The sequence below is a fragment of the Saccopteryx leptura genome, chromosome 2 (genome assembly GCF_036850995.1).
Source record: "Saccopteryx leptura isolate mSacLep1 chromosome 2, mSacLep1_pri_phased_curated, whole genome shotgun sequence".
Taxonomy (NCBI): Eukaryota; Metazoa; Chordata; class Mammalia; order Chiroptera; family Emballonuridae; genus Saccopteryx; species Saccopteryx leptura.
Window position 1 is genome coordinate 16,075,908 of NC_089504.1, and position 21,159 is coordinate 16,097,066.

At 43.7% G+C, this 21,159-nt stretch overlaps 1 protein-coding gene across 1 annotated transcript in view; it reads left to right on the forward strand.

Moving 5' to 3' along the window:
* The window catches only part of BRINP1 (BMP/retinoic acid inducible neural specific 1), a 177,753-nt gene that overhangs the window by 49,216 nt on the left and 107,378 nt on the right, over positions 1–21,159 (forward strand). The gene's annotated exons all lie outside the window — the stretch shown is intronic.

Consider the following 21,159-nt stretch of genomic DNA (forward strand, 5'->3'; position numbering starts at 1 on the left):
AGGTGAAGTTGACTGAGCTCCAGCTAGGTGAAATGACTGGTGTTATAAGGTCACGTTGTAAATGGTGGGGCTGGGACTCAAGCTCTGGTCACAGTATTTTTAGTCAACCACATCGGGTGTTGGTAGTGTTGCTTTGCAAATGCTGTTAATGCACCCAGTAACCTACCCAAACATATGCACACATTTGGAAATAAGGAAGGACACTCAATGAACAACATTTTCTTGAGCAGATATGAACTGGTCTTTAGTCTCTTGGAATCCTATTCATGCAAAAGGGACTTAGTCCAAAGTTCTTTTCTCTTTAAAACCATCTTAACGTGTCCTCATTCCATGTGATCGCCCTCTCTTCAGCGTTTCTATACCTTTCTATGCTTATGCCTCTTTAGTTTTAAACCACTTAAAATTAGAGTGCATTCTTATACTTCTTTCTTACCTAACTGGAAACTCTTTGAAGGCAGGGCATATATATTCATATATATGTCATTGACTTCTAGATGTCCAGAGTCATGTTTGTTCTGCGTTGTATCACATGCACATAATAAATGTTGTGAACGGAAATGAATTATAGAAAGCAAAAAGCTCTCTAGAGGTGTGATTTTTGTCTTAAGGTCAAATAAGAAGAACAAACCCTCACCCTTCTGGGCCAGTTATGTTTGGAGAGCCAGGAAGCATGGTGCAGGAGAGAATCCTGGCCTGCAGCCGGGAGGGCGTGGGTTCAGGTCTTCTGTTTTTTTATCTCTATTTGGTCTGGAAACCGGCATGTCTCCTTTGCACATTTGGTGGCGTTATTGGCTGAGAACGGGTTCTTCGTGAGATCTCTACCAGCTGCCAACGCCTCTGGTTTTATGATGAATATTCGAATCCCGATTTAAAAGTTGGCCCACTAGTGACTGAGGTCTTGCAATGGCTCCATTTATCCAGGAGTTCACAGATGAACTTTTGGGGAGCCTCGAGGAGCAGGAAGCCATCAGTTATTGGGGAAGGGAGCTCTGGGCATGACAGAAACAGGAACAGAAGGGAAAACGAGTATAGGAGGTGTGTGAAAAGGCAGAAAGCACAGGGACGAGAACGATGGGCCATTTCTTCCTTCAAAAGAGAAGGCCAGCAGCATATCAAAAGCATAGTTATTGATTCAAAAGTCTAACCTTTTCCTTAGGAAAACTATTTCTAAACCACCCAAGAACAATTAGTTATCTACTTAATTTCAAGTTTGGATCCTTAAAATAGTTTCTGACAGTATATCGTCATCGCTGTCTGTGAATATGCACAAAGTAAATATGGGTGCTTGCTGATTGCTCAGCAGGATGCGCCAATTGCTGAAATCCCTGGTATTGGGAAGGACATTGGCTTGGGATGTTGGATTTAGGGGAAGAGAAGTAGAAAAGACCCAGATGTTCGTGATGCGCCAGTAATAATAACCTTTTGGTCTTATCTGTGATTTTCTCTGCCATTCAAGTCTCCTGAAGGCACTTTAAAGTTGGGGTAACTGAGGCTCATATATCCATTTTAAAGATCAGGAGATGACTGACTTGAGAAAAGTTATGTAGCTAAGAAAAGGTGGAGCCTGGACTGGAAGCAAAATGCGATGATAAGTCTACCCACATGAAGAAATATGCTAGAACCAAAGGTATCCATTCATTGTTTTCAAATGTTTCTTAGCAACTATTGCATGCTGGACCCTGGGATAAGTTAGCCTGAACATAAGTAGTCATGATATGACATGGCAATGGCCATAATGGGGGTTCGCAAGGGAGCTGTCATGCTTGTCAGATGATGATTCATGCATGTTTGTGATTATTGTTGAAATAACCTAGACTTAAATGGGTACACTTAGTAGAACCAAAGCTACAGAATGTTCAACATGGCAACCCTTCTCCTGGGCAGCTACAATGTGTCGTGAAGGTGTCATTCAGTTCTCATGCATGCTCTGATGAGCAGCCTCTTGGCATTTTACAGGTGGGACAACGAAGACCTGGGGAAGTTGAATGCATTGCTCGCCCATCAATCTCAGCCTTTTCCATCTCATGGCAAACATAAACTAATTACTAAAGCTCTGTGTCACACACACAAAAATATATTTTTTGCCAATCTGACAAAAAAAAGAACAAGTATAAATTTGCTTCATTCACACTGGATGACTATTGTCATTTCTTTAAAAATTTGACAACTTAAGGGAAAAGGTGTCAATGTTCTTGACTAAATAGTCAGATTTTGCATGTTTCCAAAATTCTTAGGGCACACTGATGTGTCGTAGCATACCAGTTGAAAACCGCTGCTCCAGCCCACCCATGAGGAATGAGGAGTGGAACCGGGGTCCAAACACAGGTCTCTGATGCACAGTCCTTTATCACTGTGTTCAGCCACCATGTCCCGTGGCCCTTCAGTGTCGTGTCCAGATATAGAGTGTTTCAGAGCTCTTGAGCGGGCTCTTCCAAACCCTTGTTTTTTTGACAACTTCTTTGTAATGATTTTAGGAATAGCTTTAGAAATGCTGAGAAATGAAAGGTCGCTCATGAGGTTGGGGGTCAGAACATCTGGACACTAATTCCAGCTCTCCAGGCACTGGTCTAGTGACATGAAACGAGCTCCTTCCTCTCCTGGATCCTACTTGCCTCACCTATCAAGTGATAGGCTTGATGTAGATCAGTGGTTTTCAACCGGTGCCTTTGGAACCCCAAGGATCGATTGAAGGGGTCCTGGAAGCCATTATGGTGTGGGAAGGCAGGCCAAGGGGCTGGGGGAGGTGATGAAGCGGGACTCCCTGCCTTACCCAGCTCTTACTCCAGAGGTTTGCTTCTCCCGTCTTTGTGTGCGGGAGTTACGTATGTGTTCCCTTGGACCCCGCTGATGAAACAAAGTTTACAGTCAGACAACATGCTGATTTCTAAGCTCTTTTCTAGCTCTCAAATTAAGTGTAAGAGTTAACTAAGGTCACATGGTTAATTAAATGATGGAGTTCAACCCAGAAGTCAGGCCTCTGGTCATCTAGCTATTTCTTCCTTCCTTTATTTAATCCTCAAATAATTATTAAGTGCCATCCACAGGCCCAGTGCTGTTTTGGGGCAGATGATACAATGCTGAGTAAAACAAACATGGTCCCTGCTCTCACAGGGGAGACTAAGATTAATTCAACACACACGCACACACACACACACACACACGCACACATGCACACACACACACACGCACGCACACATGCACACACACACACACACACACACACACACACACACACTGCTACAGAGAAGAAAGAGAAGGATAGGCATAACTTGGACAACATTAATACCATAAACACTGATCTGGAACCTCTAATGTACAGAGATTTGGTGGGGCTTCTTTCGTGATCCGCACATGGGCATGCAGATTGGTACCCAGAGACAAATGTGCCTTCCCAGACCGGGTTCAGACCAGAGCAAAAGCCACCGAGGACATGCTCATCCTGGTAGCTGTCAATCAACACTTCCTCCCTGTCACATGCTCCTTTGTTGAGTCACTGAGCCTGTCCACCAGTGAATTCCCGTGCTTCCTGTGTGCTGACATGGGTATAGCACATTAGAAGCTTGACATTGCATCAGGAAAGACAGGTTTTACTACTGGAACGTGCCCTGTTGTTGTATGCTAGAGAGCTAGCCTTATTGAAATGTTCTAGACCTCGAGCTTTGGCCAGGTTCGCCCACCCTGAATCCAGGCTAGCGTCTGCGAGATCTGGAAGCTTCAGAAAGAAACTGGAAGTCTCCTCTTCTCATGGAAGGGGTTAAGGCCTCCTCCCTGCTCATGCATATGCACGCAGCGGCTGGTTTCAGCTCATAGCGTCCTGGCGGGGCCACTGTGCCACTGGCAGTGATGAGAACCTTTCAAATGAAATCCCAGCGGAAGCCCTCTCTCACGTGGCTTTGCAAGCTGAGAGTAATACGTGCACAGGCAGTGGTTTGGGTGCGTGAGGCACATACTCTGTCGCTCACAAGCCTCGGCTGCCACGTGAAGGTGGGGAGAGGGCATTTCTGCTGGCTCCTGCCAGGGTGCAGTGGCAGCGTCCCTGATCCTGGGGTCAGAAAACATGGTGCTGGCCCAGGTCGCCCACCTCTGGCCTGAGTTCAGCCAAGTAATGGAACTTTTTCGAGCCTCTGCTTCCTCATCTGTAAAATGAGTGTTAAGGTTTCCAAGGGCCTTCCCGTGTCGGAAATTCCATGATTCTGCGACACGTTGTCTTTTAAAGTCGAACATGGGGTAGCAGAGAGGACTCTGAGTTCAGAGCCTGGAGACTCTGGGTGTGGTCATTTCGAAGCCACTGTCTAGCTTTGTCATCCTGGGCACATTCATTCATGTGTTCATGCCATTCACCCTTTCTTACATTCCTTGCTTTAAAGCCTAACACAAAGCACACACCCTGACATGTGCGGTGATTGGAGATAGAGAGATGAACAACAGAAACAATAAAGCACGCATATACACACATACACACACAGCACACACCCTGGAAACCCACGGTGGAGGGTAGAGGAACAAGATTCAATGAGCGACCAAGTGTCTTTTACAGCTGCAGATGATACTCTTCTCTCTGCAGGAACGGATAATGATGTCTGTCCTACCTACTAGGTCAAATGATAAAAATTTGTGTGAGACTGCTTTGTAAAATGGAAATTTTCTTATACCTGGAATTTATTGTCATCAGGTTCTAAGTGACCATTCTAATCAAATCATTTATTTTAAACATTCTGTTAAGCCCATTCATAGTTAAGTCTTGAAATACAGCCATTCTGTGAAGGAGATACTGTTTTTGTCCATATTACAAACAACACAGCTAAGGCACCAAGAGGCTAAGCCCATTGTCCAAGTCAGACATCTGGAAAGTGGCCCAGGTGGGAATCAAAAGCAGGCTGTAGAGATTCCACAGCACAAGTCCCTAACACTATGTGTTCATGACCTCCTCAGTTCTTAAGTTACCTGCTTTATTAGCAAGTGCGGAGAGACTGCCTTTGATGGCAGACAAGTCACAACCTCTCTACCTCTCTGAGACCCAGTTTTCTCATCGGTAAAATGCAGGCATATTAAATGTGTGGCTGTAGTAAGAAATAACTTTGTTCTCAAGCCTAGGGAGCTTGGAGCTTTGCAGGAGCTGTATAAGTACATCTACATGCTTTCCTCTCTGTAAGAGAGCTGATTGCATTGCTAGAAATTATTTCTTTCCTATTTCTATTTTTAAAAAGTCAGGTTGGTCCAAAGGTGTTTTCTGCGTTTCCACTGCCTTATTGCATTTTAATTTTTTGTTTATTTTTCCTGACTTTGAGATCATTCATAGCTGCTGTAAATTTAGCAATTATTTCTAAGGTAGATTTAATAGGAGTATTGTGGTAGCCGTTGTAGGCTTTGGTTCTGCAGAGTCAGGGCAGGGGAGAGGTACTGATAACGGCAGCCACCATTTCCTAAGAGGTGGTTTCCCCCTGCAGGCTACAGAGCAGGTGGTTTGTGGCTTATGGTACCCCTTTCTGTGAGCCTTAAGTAAGTACCTAAAACTTGAGTGTAAATCAAATCTTGGTAAGGCCACCAAGTCTGGTGGCCTATCTCACATGTATTTCAGAGTTATGTGAATCTTCGGTTAAATCGGCTCTCCTGATGGTTCCTTCCTGTGTTTTACAAAACTATCTTAGTAGGCTTTGTGGTAAAGCCACTAAGTAAGTGGGGCTGGGGCTGAGTGGCTGGTTCTGTTGAGAGAAATGAGATACAGTCCTTATCCAGCAGTCACTTGAGCATATACATTGGGCACCCAGGTGTGCCAGCTGCTGTTCACTGGGGAGATGATAATGGCCAAGGTGGAGAGGTCTCTGCCTTCGAGGAGCTTGCCGACAAGGGGCGGGGAGAGAGAAGCCCACCACTGCTCCGCTCAGGATGCCTGGGCTTGAACTTGAAAGGAAACCATCAACCCTGGACTCCAGACAGAATCTAGGTATCACATGGTACAAAAGTTACGTTTCTATTGGTGTGGCTAAAATTAGTCTACCTTAGCGTTTCTTAAAGCATACTATAGGGAACTCTAGTTTAATGTGTTGTAAAAATATGTTTGCTGGAAAAAAATGACCCTGTATTCAAATAAATAACAACAACAACAATGATAATGATAAGTTAATTGCTAACATTGAAAGCTTACCAAGCACTTAGCGGGGGCGCAGTGTATATAAATGAGTCCAACTGATTGAACCTTACGATAACCCTGTGCCTGAGGCACTGTTGTCCCCATTTACATAACCTGTCCAAGGAAAGAGCTGATTCACTGAGAGGAGGAGATGTCACAGGCAAGCCGATCCCAGAGCCAGCGTGGTTGACCATGCTATGTTGCCTCCCAAATGACATGAATATATTTGTTTTGGAAACAGATCATTACCAGAATATTAAATAATATTTGACTGGATCTCTTGACCATACAACCTCTTCTTCGCAGAATGACTGGGATTCTGGGGAGCGTACCTCAGGAGTCACCGGCATGCCCTGGCATTGGCAGCTCGAATGTGGCTTCTTTGGATGCCAGCCTGTGTCAAAACACTCTTAAAGGGACACCTCTTCAGCTTGGGAAGCTAGCACCTGGCCGAGGAAGCCACCCTTCCTGTTGAGCTTTTGCTTTGAGTACTTGGGACTCAGTCTTTCCCTGGTTTATAATTAAAAGGACTGGAATTAGTAGCTTCAGTTTTCCGGTCACAAATAATAGCCTTATCTTTTTTATTCTCTCCCTCTCTCTTTTCATTTCCTCAATTTTTGTATTACTATTTCGTATTCCTCTGTTTGGCATTCCGCCCTGTGGTACAGGGACAGGAACTTCAACAGAGGTCAGAGCCACAGGTGAGGAGCAAGGAAAGACCTTGAATGAATATGCAGAGAAGTGGTTGTACATTAGAACCACCTGTAAAACTTAAAAAAACAAACAAACAACCAATGCTTGGGTCCTTCTTCGATTTAATGGGTCTAGGATAGACACGAGGACCTCTGTCCTAGGCCATAACTGTCAGTTAAGAGTAATTTCTCTTCCTCGGGGGACATTTGGAAATGTCTGGAGACATTTTTGGTTGTGGCATCTGGTGGTCAGAGGCCAGGAATTGGGAAACTGTGAACCATCCTACAAGGCGCAGCCCGCCCTCTGCAGCAAACAGTCACCTGGCTCGTGATGTCAGTAGCGTAGAGGCTGAGAAACCTTTCACTAGATCAAGCATTTTTTGGGCAAAAAGGAAAGGGGTGGTGGGAAGGATGTTAGGATAAATGGTCTTTGATTCTGCTCTTCACGAGTTTGAGTTGGAATGGTTGAAGAATAGGCACCAGCGTTCCAAAGTGTGTGGCCCCGTTCCCGAGTCTGGTTGCGGGACCAAAGGGGAGGGGCCTTTCCGTGGTTTTGCACGTGGGGGGAGGATGGGAGGAAAAGGCAGCCCCAGGAAGGCCTCCCAGAAGAATGCTGGACTCAGTCTCCGAGGAGGACTCAGAATCGGGAGGGGGCAGTCAGGAGAGGTGCAGCCGCGATGGAGCGCAGCCGGCCGAGGCGCAGAGGCCGGAGAGGGTGGGACGGCAGGTGGATTCCCGCTCACCTTCAAATTCCAGTCCATCGTCAGGGCATCACCAGGTAGCTGCTTAGAGCTGCGTTTTTGTTTTGTTTTTCCATTTCTTGACCCTAACTCATGCTGCAAAAATACATTTTATATTGGCCCTCCATATACCTAGAGATATGTGAGATGAAAATTCATGAAAAAACACTTAACCTTACTACGCGTGATGAATCGTGATATTTCATATGCTATTCCATTCTAACCTAATCTAGTCCTTTCTGACTCATTGACTTTAAAAAGGACGGGTACGCACCAACGAAATCAATCTCGGCCTCCACTAATGGGGTGGGCCTTGCAGCTTGAAAAACACTGACTTGGAGTCTATGTTGTGGTCATGTTCTGGCCCAGAGGAAAACTGTACCGTGTTTGGTTAGCAGAGTTTGCCATGGGTTCAGGTTAAGTGGATTAGAACCCATGCCTTGTATGATGTAGGCAACAGGAAATGAATGGAGGGTTTGAAACACGAGATGGACATGGTCTGACATGTTGGAGATACCCCCCCTGCCTCCCCCCCACCCCCACCCCGCCACAGCAGGAGGAATGCATGAGCAGGAGCAGGAGAGACGGGTTAGAAAGCTGTGGCCGTAATTTAAGGGAGAGGAAGGGAGTGCTGGAGCCCAGACAAAGGCAGTAAAGATGGAGTTCGTTGACTTCTAAGTACCATTTCGTGTCACCAGCAGAGCTGCTGGGGCTACCTGTGAGACATTTCTCCTCCTGGGCTGCAAGCAGGCTGACCTGCTCCAGACCCATTCTGAGCAACCTGGGGCAGGATGTATTATTTTATATAGCATTCCAGGGCAGCTGGGTACCTTTGTGTCTCTCATGAAAGGAAGCAGAATGCCCACACTTCTGCCTCTAGGCAATTTCTTTATCTCTCAAGACCTCCTTTCTGGAGATAAGAATTACTGGGTCTCGAGCCTGACCTGTGGTGGTGCAGTGGATAAAGCGTCGACCTGGAAATGCTGAGGTTGCCGGTTCGAAACCCTGGGCTTGCCTGGTCAAGGCACATATGGGAGTTGATGCTTCCAGCTCCTCCCCTACTTCTCTCTCTCTCTCTCTCTCTCTCTCTTTCTCTCTCTCTCCCTCTCCCTCTCCTCTCTAAAATGAATAAATAAATAAACTTTAAAAAAAAAAAAAAAGAATTACTGGGTCTCATTAGCAGTGGATTCCCGGACTGGCTTGCATTCGTTCTGTATCTATACCTAACTTGTCCCTTCAAACCTGGATGGAAACTTACAGTAAGTAGGTGAGCTATGTGAACCCTACAGCAGTCGCTATAGTTTAGTAATGAAGAGCAGGTCTTTAGAGGCGGGCAGACCTTGGTTTGAGTTCTGGCTCTGCCAACTTCCCACTTATGTGACCCTGGGCATGTTAGTTAAACTTTTTGAGCCTCAGTTTCTTCATCTGCACAATGGGGAGACATTCCAAGATTGCTGTGAAGATCTGAGAATATAACATATGATGGCGTGGAGCACAGAGCAAGGGTTGGAGGACCGAGGCCGTAAATATCTGAAGCACCAACCCCTGAAACTCGGCAGCAGGGATAGCTGCAAAGGCTTGTTACAGGAGACAACTGACGGGGAGCTTGACCTGTGTGCTCTGCAGCTTAGGGGCCCTGGAAGCCAGCACTGTTCTGTTCTTAGACTGAGAGGACGCTTGTTAGGAGGAAGACGGGGAAAGAGAAGCAGAGAGAGAAAGATTTCTGATGCCCGAGGCACATGTAACAGGAATCCGGAGCCCTCTGCCCCGGGAAGGTACCCTTAAGCTAGAGGCATATGCGTTGATTCCTGTAAACATCACAGGCCTCATGATTTGCAAGCGTCTAATTTATTAATCAGCCTAGGTGATGGGAGCAGTCTGCGACATCTCATTTCCCAGTTCCCCCTGCATGGTACCCGCCAGGTTGTCTTTGATGTCTGATGCTCTAGAGACATCAGCCCCTCGGGGATGTTTCACCCAAGCTCCTTCATGGCAATCAGCGGCATTACAGGACGGGGAGTATTTGTGAGGCGGGGGCAAGTGCTTTTTCTCAAATCAGGGGCTCACTGTTCAGAGGAGGCAGCATGGTGTCGCCTTCCCCCTGAGCACTTCTGACAGCCGCTCTGTGACTGCGGAGTGACACCGGTTTTATATCACATTGATGGGGGTGTGTGGTTTGTGTGAGAAAGACGGAGGTGAACGCAATGAGAAGGGAGTCTTGGCTCCGCTGAAATGTTGGGGATTGTTTGCTTTTGGACAGCATTGCTCAGCTGTGCATTAATTGAACAAATACGTGTGAGTCCACCCAGGTGCGGGGACTACATTAGCCCCTGAGGACACCAGGCATCCCTGGACTGTGCCTGGAGGACACGGGAAGGGCAGGCTGTAAGGCCATGATGGTGAACCTTTTTATAAAAACCGCCCACTTTTGCAGTGCTGGTCAACCTGGTCCCTCCTGCCCACTAGTGGGTGTTCCAGCTTTCATGTTGGGGAGAGGAGCAACCAAAGCGTACCACCGTGACTGACCCACCATGAAAGCTGGAATGCCCACTAGTGGGCGGGAGGGGCCGGGTTGACCAGCACTGCCAAAGTGGGCGGTTTTTATAAAAAAGGTTCCCCGTTAGGGCTGTAAGGAGTCAAACTGTTGCTTTGTATGAGGAGCGCTGGAGTCCTAGCGCAGAGAAGGGCACTGACGTGGGTCTTGCAAGATTAAGGAAGGCTTTCAGGAAGACGAGGTTTTGTCTGTTTTGTTTTAAAGCTGGGGTCTGAATAGTAGGAGTTGGGTAAAGGAAGGTAAATGGGTGTGTGTATGCGTGAACTTGTGTGTGAGCATGTCTGTTTTCAGGTGGGGTTCAGAAAGAAACAGACATGAGCGATAGAGAATGCTCGCTGCTGGCCAGAGCAGTCAGTATGGGGGTAGGTCATGATAGAGTCCTATGCATGTTGTATAAAAGACTTTGAACTTGGTCCTCAGGAGTTAGCTCCCACACTTTCTCATTTCAGAATGTTCTCATAATGATTCAGTGACTTTGTTATGGGTCCCCGAGGCCAGAGAAATACTAATAATTCTGTTTATTAAGTAATTAGTAGTGTTTATATCCCAATAGGTTTGGTGGCCATTTGAAAAATAATACATGCAACTCTAAAGAAAAACAACGTTTTTATTTTATTTGTAAATAACCACAGTTACTACTTCTCAAATCTTGCAGTTGGATATGGCCCACCCTCATTTTCTGCATTAATTTTCCTGCTATACTTGGTAATTGTATCAACTGCCTTAAGCCCAGCTTCACAAAAAATATGCCCATCATTGAAAGGACCATAGTGTGTTTGAATGTTGAAACTGTGAAGTACCTGAAATTAGTGGCTTTTTGCGATGCCCCAGAAATGTCAAGCCTCCCTCATTTCCCTGGGACATTTACAATATCCCGCTGTGCCCCTTGCACATGCACTGAGGTACTGGGCAGAGGCTCAGCACACAGAGTAGGAACCAGGCCCCAAGGACAGTAGGGAGCTTCTTACAGGCTTTTGCTCAGAGACAGAGGTTGTCCTCTTAGAAAGATCATTCCTGCTAAAAAGGAGAGAAGTGGATGGATGGGACAACATTGGGCAAGGGTGCACAATGTGTAGTAGGAAAATAGAATGTGACCCAGGTGAGCGGGGAGAGTATCTTAGACTAAAGTAGCGTCAATGGGGATTTAAGATATATTATTATTAATTTGTTTTTTTACTTTGAAATAATTATAGATTAGCAAGATGCTACAAACAGTACAGAGAGATCCTATGTACACTTCACCCAGTGTACCCCAACCATCACATCTTACGTAACTAACTGTAGTACAGAATCGAAACCGGAAGGTTGACACTGGTACAGTGTGTGTGCCTAGTTCCATGCCATTTTATCACATGTGTAGAGTCATGCCATTGCCACCACAGTAAAGATACAGGATGGTTTCTTTACCACAAAGACCTCCTTTGTGCTGGCCCTTTAGAGTCACACCTCTCCCCTCTCCTCTACCACCCCTAACTCTGACAGCCACCAATGTGTTCCCCACGCCTATGATCCCATCCTTTCAAGAGTGCCACGTAAATAGGATGATAACTAGAGATACTTGAAGGAGGCGGGAGACAGTATCTGAGCATGGAGGCTGGAAAGGGAAGGAAGAACTGAAGTGAGGGACTTGGCAAGATTGTCCCTTAAGTGATGCATCACAGGATCTAAGTTAACTAGGAAAGAGAGGGGGACATGTTTTAACTTGGTCAACTAGGTGGGTGTTGGTCCTTTTCATCAAGCTAGGGAGCCCCGGGAAGCAGAGAGGATTTGGGGGGCTTGTGTGTGTTTGAAGATGAGTCAGCTTTGGAAATGTTGAATTTCAACTACCTGTAACATCCAAATAAAGACTTGGTAGGCAGTTGTTTTATAAATGGTCCTGACCCTCAAAAGAGAGAGCTGGGATAAAAGATTATCGTATTCAGAGTCGTCAGGTGAGCAGTGGTAATTGCAGCTCTCCCTCCAGACGTGCTCAGGCACGGAAGAGGCTATTTAGCATGCGCAGAGAGAAAGGCACCGCGGAATTGAGGAATGGCCAGTGGTCAAGGAGGGAGATCAGGGGTGTTTGGTGCCATGGAAGCTAAAATAAATGACTGTCTAAGAAGGAAGGTGGAGGTAATCAGAGACCGTGGTTTCTGATATATTGTAGAAGATGAGAACTGAAAATAGTCTCTTATACTTAAATCTTGACCTTGGCAAGAGCTGTTTATATGGAATGTGAGGGACAGAAGTCAGATTGCAGTGGGTTGAAAAGGTCGTGCGAAGCGAGAGAGTAGACTTTTTTTTTTTATTTTTAAAGAAGCATAGCTATGAAAGGGAGCAGAGATTTGAAATAAAGAGGGGATTTTCGGTTGTTTTTCTTTGATTTCTAAGGGGGAAGAGGCCGTTAAGGGAGGGAGAGACTGATGCTGAGTGGCAGGCTAGGGTCATTATTGATGAAGCACTTTCTCAAGAGAGAGGGAGGGAAAGGATAAGAGCACAGAGATGGAGGTAAAAGGAGGGACACCTTTCTGTCAAAATATAAAGAAAGAGAGGTGTGGGTGCAGATAAATCTGTCGATTTTGCTCTTGGGGATTTGAAGGGAACTCCAGTGGCTTCCATTCTCTTTGTGAAGTGGGATGTGACACTAATCACTGAGGAAGGGGCTCTGGGAGTGCAAGTAAGGTCGGTAGTATGTGGAGAAACTCTAAAGTAGTTCATCTGCAGAATTGTGGAGAGATCTGAGTAAAGAAATGTAAGAGCATCCCAAGGAAGAGGTTAAGGTTTTGGTCATGTTGTTGACCACCATTTTATAGCAGCTGCAGCCTGTGCAGCTGGGGTATTATTCTCCAAAAGGATTGAAAAGTCGAGGAAAGAAAATGGATCAGGGATGTGGGTTCAAACAGAGTAGGGGTTGGTCAAGGAGATGCAAGGACAATTGGGTAAAGGAGTTAAAAGTATTGGCCAAAAGTTCACGCAGAGATGGATCATTGGCTTGAAATTGATCCAAAAGAAAGGGAGGACAGTAGATAATGGATAAAGGGAAAGGAGATTGTCCTGGGCCTTGAGGTCTTGAAGAGGAAAGGAGTAGGTGAGGTGATACAGAAACCAGAGGCTGGGGTGTTCTAATACAATGTGTCTGACTTAGAGGGGCTTTGGAGCTGACACATTCTAGGCATAACCTTGGAAGGAGGAAGGAGGCTGGAAAAATGTGGGAGTGAAGATCACTGAGAAGGAGTATGTCGAGGGGCAAGGAAGGGGCTGAAGGTATTGGATATTAGGCACTTGGTGCTAAGACACAATCTGAAAATTAATTCTGAAGCATTCAATTAACCTGAGGGAGTACCTTGAAAGTTGGTTATTGAACACAAGGAAGAAATGAAGGAAGAGGAGGGGGTGGAGGCGAACTCCATCTGGAATTGTAGATTTGCATTTGTTTTATTGCATTAGATCTTTGAATAATGACCTCTCCCCTGTGAGCCTCAATTCCCTTCTCCTTATGGAAAAAAAAAAACTTAACTTTACCTCCTTGCAGAGTAGTGATGCTCAAAAGGGAACATGGAAGTAAATGTTCTTGGTAAGCCCTATACCTCCAGGTAAGCATAGGCCCTGTTGTTCCTGTCTACAGGCCCCCGGCCCCCAAGACTGACTTTGCCTGCCTTCCGCTATTCAGATGGAAGATAGTGGCTTTTGTACTTAAGAATTGCACTTGAATGGCCCGGTTTCAGAATATCATTTCAGGATAACAAAATGAACAGCAGCTGTAACATTGAAGACAGCTGTTAGATGTCCTCTCTTTTAGATGTCCAGAAAAATGTGTGAGGACAATTGACCCAGACAAATTGACCGATGAAAGGATAACTTGTGCTTCAATATAATGAGTTCAATATTCTTTTGATTTACAATAGGGCACAGGGGCACCAGGGCCCGGGATGCTTGTCAGCAAAAGGGAAATGTTAAGCATATTGCACTTCCTGTAGACGACAGTTCTCACTCTCTAACGGCTCCAGCTCAGCCTGCTTTTTAACTGATAATAATAATTATTAATAGTTATTATTAATTATCATTGTTGCTAATAACTGTTATTATTATTAAGAAGGCCAAGGAAAGGGACCACTGGGAGCAGGGTTTCCCATAGGGAGAGTGTTTGGGAGGCAGAACCATGTAACCCCCAGTCTTGATGTTGCAAGTGGAGCCCACATGAAGAGCATGATGGGAGGAATTTTAAAATGGAATTCACTTGGACTTCATTCCAGAACCAAGAACAACATTGAAAAATAAAAACAAAGCACACACAGAATGGAGCTCATAAACTAGTTTTTTTTTTTTTTTTTAAATTTTATTTATTTATTTTTAGAGAGGAGAGACAGAGAGGGAGAGAGAGGAGAGAGAGAAGGGGGGAGGAGCAGGAAGCATCAACTCCCATATGTGCCTTGACCAGGCAAGCCCAGGGTTTCGAACTGGCGACCTCAGCATTTCCAGGTCGACGCTTTATCCACTGCGCAACCACAGGTCAGGCCATAAACTAGTTTTATATGATACTGAATAAATATCTAGATAACCTCATAGCCTAATTAAGTCATTCGATCCTCACCACAGTCCTTTATGACAGATGCGACCTTTAACTCCATTTCACAGATTGGGAAATGCACGCTTACCAAGCATTTTGCTCACACAGCTGGGTGGGGCAGTGGTGAGGGCTGTCACGTAACCGATTCACAGCCAGGCAAAGAGCTGTAAGCACAGGCTCTACAGGAAGCTGGGGAGGTGGGGGCGAGCAGGGGCCTGAGTCCCACTCGGTCCTCGACACTGAATCACTTTGCAACCTGAAGGCATTTTTTTTTCCTCTAAAACCCCACAGCGCTCATTTCTTCTTTGTGTTCTCCTTTTTTCTTTCCTCTTTCCACTCTTTTTCTTCCTGCGCCTCTTCTGCCTATCGGACATACCTTCCATATGGAATGCTTTACCGTCCACAAGGCACTTCCGTGGGAGGTAGGTAGCATTGCCCCTTGGGAAAGGTAAGGTAGCCAGAGTTCTGAGTGGCTGAATGATTCGTCCAGGGTGATATGTCTGGAAAGTGAGGGAACAATGACTGGCATCTAAGCCTTCTGACATATCTCTCTCTCTCTCTCTCTCTCTCTCTCTCTCTCTCTTTTTGGTGAGGGGACAGACAGGGATGGAGAGATAGGAAGGGAGAGAGACGAGAGGCGTCAACTCATAGTTGCGGTACCTTCGTTGTTCACTTAGTTGTTCATTGATTGCTTTCTTATATGTACCTTGACTGGGGGGCTTCAATCAAGCCAGTGACTCCTTGCTCAAGCCAGTGACCTTTGGGCTCAAGCCAGTGCGGAGTCATGTCTATGATCCCATGCTCAAGCTGGTGAGCTCATGCTCAAGCCAGATGAGCCCACACTCAAGCCAGTGACCTTGTGGCTTCGAACCTGGGTCCTCAGTGTCCCAGGTCGATGCTCTATCTACTACTACACTGCCTGGTCAAGCCTGACACATCTTTTAATACTTATTTTAACTGTACTGCAGCTGCCTTTTTTTAAAAAATATAAGCCTTCTTATCATTGGTACTCAGTTTAGGTACATCATCCATGATGATTGCAACACTTTGAAGGGAGAATGGAGGAGAGTTCTGCAAACATGCAGTGCTTCCCCTTGCACAAGCATAAGGACTTAGAGGTGATGTTTGAGAGGCGGAGGAGTGAGGCATATACAATTCTTACCTGGTGTGGTTCTTTGGATCCTTTGGCTTCTCAAAAATTTCAGCAAATTGATTCATAGTGATTGTCATGCCCTGATTCTGGAAACGAAGTATTCTTTCTGAAATTGTTTTCTTAAAATGAGCAGGTGTCATTCATAACACCCAGCTCACCACACTTCAGAGAAGAGATCCTTTTGTCTCGGGCTGATGGGGGACAGTAGACAGGAGGTACATAGCTGTCCCTATTACGCTGTTCTATTGCAGTCTGTGCTATAATTCTCTTCATTTTTTTGGATCTTATTCTTTTGCTGAGTACCACCCACCTCCTCTGGGAGACAAGGCCAGGTGAAAGACATCTTTAGATGTCTCTTCTTCCTCATCTACTTGTCAGTGGGTGCTGGAGGTTCAGCAGTAACTTGGAAGCCTGTCTCTCAAAGGGAACCTGAGAAAGTAGCCCTGCCACTGGACCAATGCCTGTCATGTGCAGAAAGCTTGTGAACTTATATATCCGCTGGGATCAGACAGTTCTTCACCGGAGAGAATTAGCAGTGGTTACTGGAAGGCAGTCTTCCAGGTGAGAAGAAGTTTTTAATGGTCTCAATTGCCAGAAGACGGGAGGGAGCAGCACCTTGATGGAACTGAGGGGGAAGTCACTCCTGTCACCAAAGCGATTCTAATTAGCATAGTTTGATCAAAAAGAATGTAAGTGCAGGTGGGAAATTGGTTTCAGAGAGCGTTGATGCCTTTGACAACCCCAGGCTGCATAATTACGCCTAAAAAGGATACTTTCCTGTCATTTGTCTGACTGGAGAGGGCCCGTTTTCTAATTTTCTTATGGAGTCTGTTGTGGGAATGCAATTCCAGAGAGCCCAAAGGACAATCTAGAGGACACACCTACTGTGTTAGGGATATTTTAGCTAAATTTTCCCTGGGGGCCTCTCCTCATAGAGCAGGTGTGGACCCAATGCTGCCCTTGTGTCCACTCTCCCCAGGGGAGCCACACTCAGTCCCGTGTCCTCTTTCCGTGCCTACATTCCAGCAGGTCCCAAATACCTATGTTCAGCCTTCATCTCTTCTACAAACCCTCAAGTCCTTTCACCAGCTTCCAACTGGGTATTTCCACTGGACTTTTCCATGAAATCACAGAATCCTCACTATCCCCCTTCTCTGCCAATCTTCTCTCCCCATGTTCTCTCTCTAATAATAATGGCACCTCATCAGTCAGGGCTCCAAGCCAAAGGGTGGACAGTGTTCTCGGGTCATTCATCTTCCCTACCCCAAAATAATAATTTCTCTTCTCTGCATCATCATCACCACCAACATCACCAATATACAATATAATAATTACTATGATTGTTATTTTATAGTAACTGCTAAGAGTTGAGTGCTTACCATGGTAACCACAATACGTGGATGCTAGCACTTAATTCCTCCACTAGCCTGTGCCTGTTGCCCTGCGTCATAAATGGAGGAAATGGGTAGCTTGCCCAAGATTATGCAGTTAGGTGATGAAGAGGCTAGGGTTCAAGACTATGGAATTTGTGTTCTTAATCTCCTCTGCTTTCATATCTAATTAATCACCATTCTCTCTCGTAACTGCTAGATGTCTTCCAGCTCATATACTTGTCTCTATGGAAGCTTTCTCTTTTCTAGCTTATTTCTCTATTTCCTATTTCCTAAGGCAATAGGCTCCAATGATTGTGCATCTTTGGAGTTCAAAAAAAGAAAAGCTCATCCCACCATATATTGATATCATTTATATGTTATAAACATGTAAGATATTTATGTTCATATACATATTATAAACATGTACTAATATGCGATTATACAACCACAAACATAGACATTTTAGAAGATATAAAGGAATAAATCAAAACAGTTAAAATTAAATTTTTTTTTATCTTATTGCTTAACAGTGCATTATCGGTGATTGTGGATAGATGTAAACTCTAATGTCAAATAGCCTTTTTGATTATTTTAAGTTTGGAGGAGAAGAATAGCAGATACGATTGCTCTGTCATGGTTTTTTTAGTTTATACTACGACTGCTGAAGTGCTTACCACAGGGATGAGTGAGTATCAGCTCTACCATTTTCTTTTGTTTTTGTTATTGGTCTTATCTTCAATTGGTAGTCTCTGCAAGAAACTTCCAAAGCTATTTGTCCATTTTGGGTGAGCTGACTTAGTTAAAACAGGATAAAGAATTCACAGATCCCACTTGACTATGCACATGTTAATTGCAACAGGTTGCATAGAACTGAAAACAGAAGAGCCAAGGCGCCAGTGCCCACCTGTCTTGGTCAGATATGCAAGAACTGCCTGTGACATCTCTCTGTTCCTATATCAGATCCTTACACGTAGACCTGTGGGCCTTGGGCTGAGTCATTTCAAGTTAAATTGTGTGTGTGTGTGTGTGTGTGTGTGGTATAAGGTAAGGGTCAATGTTTATATAATTTCCCCAGTATGACTATCCATTATTTTCAATTCTATTTATTGAAAAGACATTTCTTTTCCCATTAATTGCATTGACCTTTTTCTTAAAAAATCAATTGACCATTTATGTGTGAATACTATTATATTCTTTACAATAATACTACACTTTCTTGATTACTAGTTGGAAATTTGATTGAGAATTTGTTGCATCTCTAAATTTGGAGAGAACTGGCATCTTGACAAATCTGGTCCATGAACATGGTTTATTGCTTCATTTATTTAGGTATTCAGTTTAATTCAGTAATATTTTACAGTTATCAGTGTGTAAGTCCTATCTATACATGCTTCTTCAAGGATATTCATATTTTTGAAAGGTATTGTGAATGAAATTCTAATTTTTATTTTAATTTTCAGTATTTTTATTTCAAGTATGTAAAAATATAATTGAATTTTATATGTTGTATTTTCCAACCTCACCATTTTTACTAAGTACAGTTTATAAGTATATCTTAGAAGGTTTTTCGTAGACTAGGGTGTTCTACACCATCAATGAAGAGTTTTACTTCTTTTTTTTCCAATTTATATGCCTTATATTTCTCTGTCTTGCCTTATTGCATTGGCAAGAATCTCTAGTAAGATGTTGAATAAAAGTGTTCAAAGTGTAAATCCTTGCCTTGCTATCGATTTAGAAGGAAAAATCAATATTTATTTTTTCACTACTAAATATGATGCTAGCTGTAGGTATTTTGTTGAGGCCTTTGTTTTTATTCTGATTGAGTTTTTCTTGCTTCATGTAAGCTAATGTTTGTAACCAAGTTTGGGAAGGTTTCAGCTATTATTTCAGTAGATAATGTTTTTTCCTAATCTCTCTCTTCTTTTTTGGTATTTGAATTACCTGTGTCCTGGACTACTTGTTTGCAGACATGTCTTTTAGTTGCAGTCATTTTCTTTATCTTTTTTCATGCATTTATTTGATTATATATACTGCTCACAAAAATTAGGGAATATTTCAAAATGAATATAATTCTATAAAATATCCTCTCATTTTTATCATCAGTGTAATTTTTTATGATTTATCTTCAGGTTTACTTCTTTTCTGCCATCTCAGTTATGCTGCTAAATCTGTTATAAACTTTGAAATGTTAATTTTTATGCTTTACATCTCTAGAATTTCCATTTTTATATATAGTTTCCACTTCTCTGTTGTGTTTTCCTGTTTACTATTTTCTTATTTCCTTCAATCTTTTATATATATATATATATATATATATATATATATATATATATATATATATACTAACAAATATATATATCATGCCTGACCAGGCAATGTTGCATTGGATACAGCATCATACTAGGACACAGAGGACCCAGGTTTGAAACCCTGAGGTTGCCGGCTTGAGTTTGGGCTAATCCAGCTTGAGCAAGGGTTTACCAGCTTGAGCATGGGGTCATTGGCTTGAGAATGGGATTATAGACATGACCCCATGGTTGGTGGCTTGAGCCCAAGGTTGCTGGCTTGAGCAAGGGGTCACTCACTCTCCTGTAGCCTCCTGGTCAAGGCACATATGAGAAAGCAATCAATAAACAACTAAGAAGCTGCAACGAAGAATTGATGCTTCTCATCTCTCTCCCTTCCTGTCTGTCTGTCTCTATCTGTCCCTCTCTCTGTCTCTGTCACAAATATATATATATATTATAATATATATATATAATAAATATATAATATTTATAATTGCTGCTTTGAAATCTTTGTCTGGTAAATCCAACATCCAGGGTTTATTTGGAATTAGGTTCCTCCTCGCCCTTTTATGGATTACATTTTCCTTTTTCTTTCTAAATATAGTGATTTTTGGTAAAACACTAGACATTGTAAATCACATGGTGCAGTACCTTCAGATTATGATGTATTTTTCTGAATATTGTAGTTTTTGTATGCTGTTAACTTGCCTGAACTTATTGCTGGAAGATCTGTCTCAGCTATGATGTACAGGTACTAATATCACTATTTTGCTTTTCTGACTTATAGCTACTGCCCTATCCGCTTGGCCCCCTGCAGGTCTTCTCTGTATCTGTACAATTCTGTGGCAGCCAAACGTTTGGTGGGGGTTGGGGAGATTGCAATTCATTTTGGAGGAGCTCTCTCTCTTTGGTTTTCTTGTCTCTAAGGATTCTCTCTACCCATTTAATTTTCAGCTATAATGTCTACCTGTGGTTTTATCTCCTGAGACTTCAAGCCCATAAGGATTCAAACTGCCACTTAAAGTGTGCGCAGGTAGTGATGCACTTACCGTATTTTTCTCTCTGTAAGACGCATCTGACCGTAAGACACACCTAGGGTTTTAAGGAGGAAAATAAGAAAAAAAAAAAGTTCTGAACCAAATGGTGTGTTAAAATATTTAATAAAATACTACCGTATTTTTCGCTCCATAAGACGCATGGGCATTTTCCCCCTCCACTTTTGGAGGGAAAAAGTGCATCTTATGGAGCAAAAAAACACGGTCGTTTTTTAAAAAGCAGCACATGCACAGATCTTTCCCTGTGCAGTTGTATGACCGACAGGTTGATTCCTTTCTGTTTTCTGCCATCTCTTTTACCAGGTCCCATTGGGTCTCTCATCCACATGTATCCTTCAGCCATCAGCAGATGATCTGCACAGAGGTTTTTTTAACTCAGTTTTTGGTTCTCACATTCTCACACATTTTGCAGTTGTTCCTGCCAAGACTCTCCCTTATAATGTTCTCTTGCTCCTCTATTCCTGACTTCTGTTCTCGGCTTTTTCCAGCTGCGGGTTTCCAACACTGTCGCCTTGGGCTGGGGAGTACCTTCAGGCCAGACAGCCACAGACTTGCAGTTCTTACCTTTTCCAGTTTTAGTTTTGGAAAAATAAACTTTCATATGGGTTTTGTCTGCTTTGGGGTACTT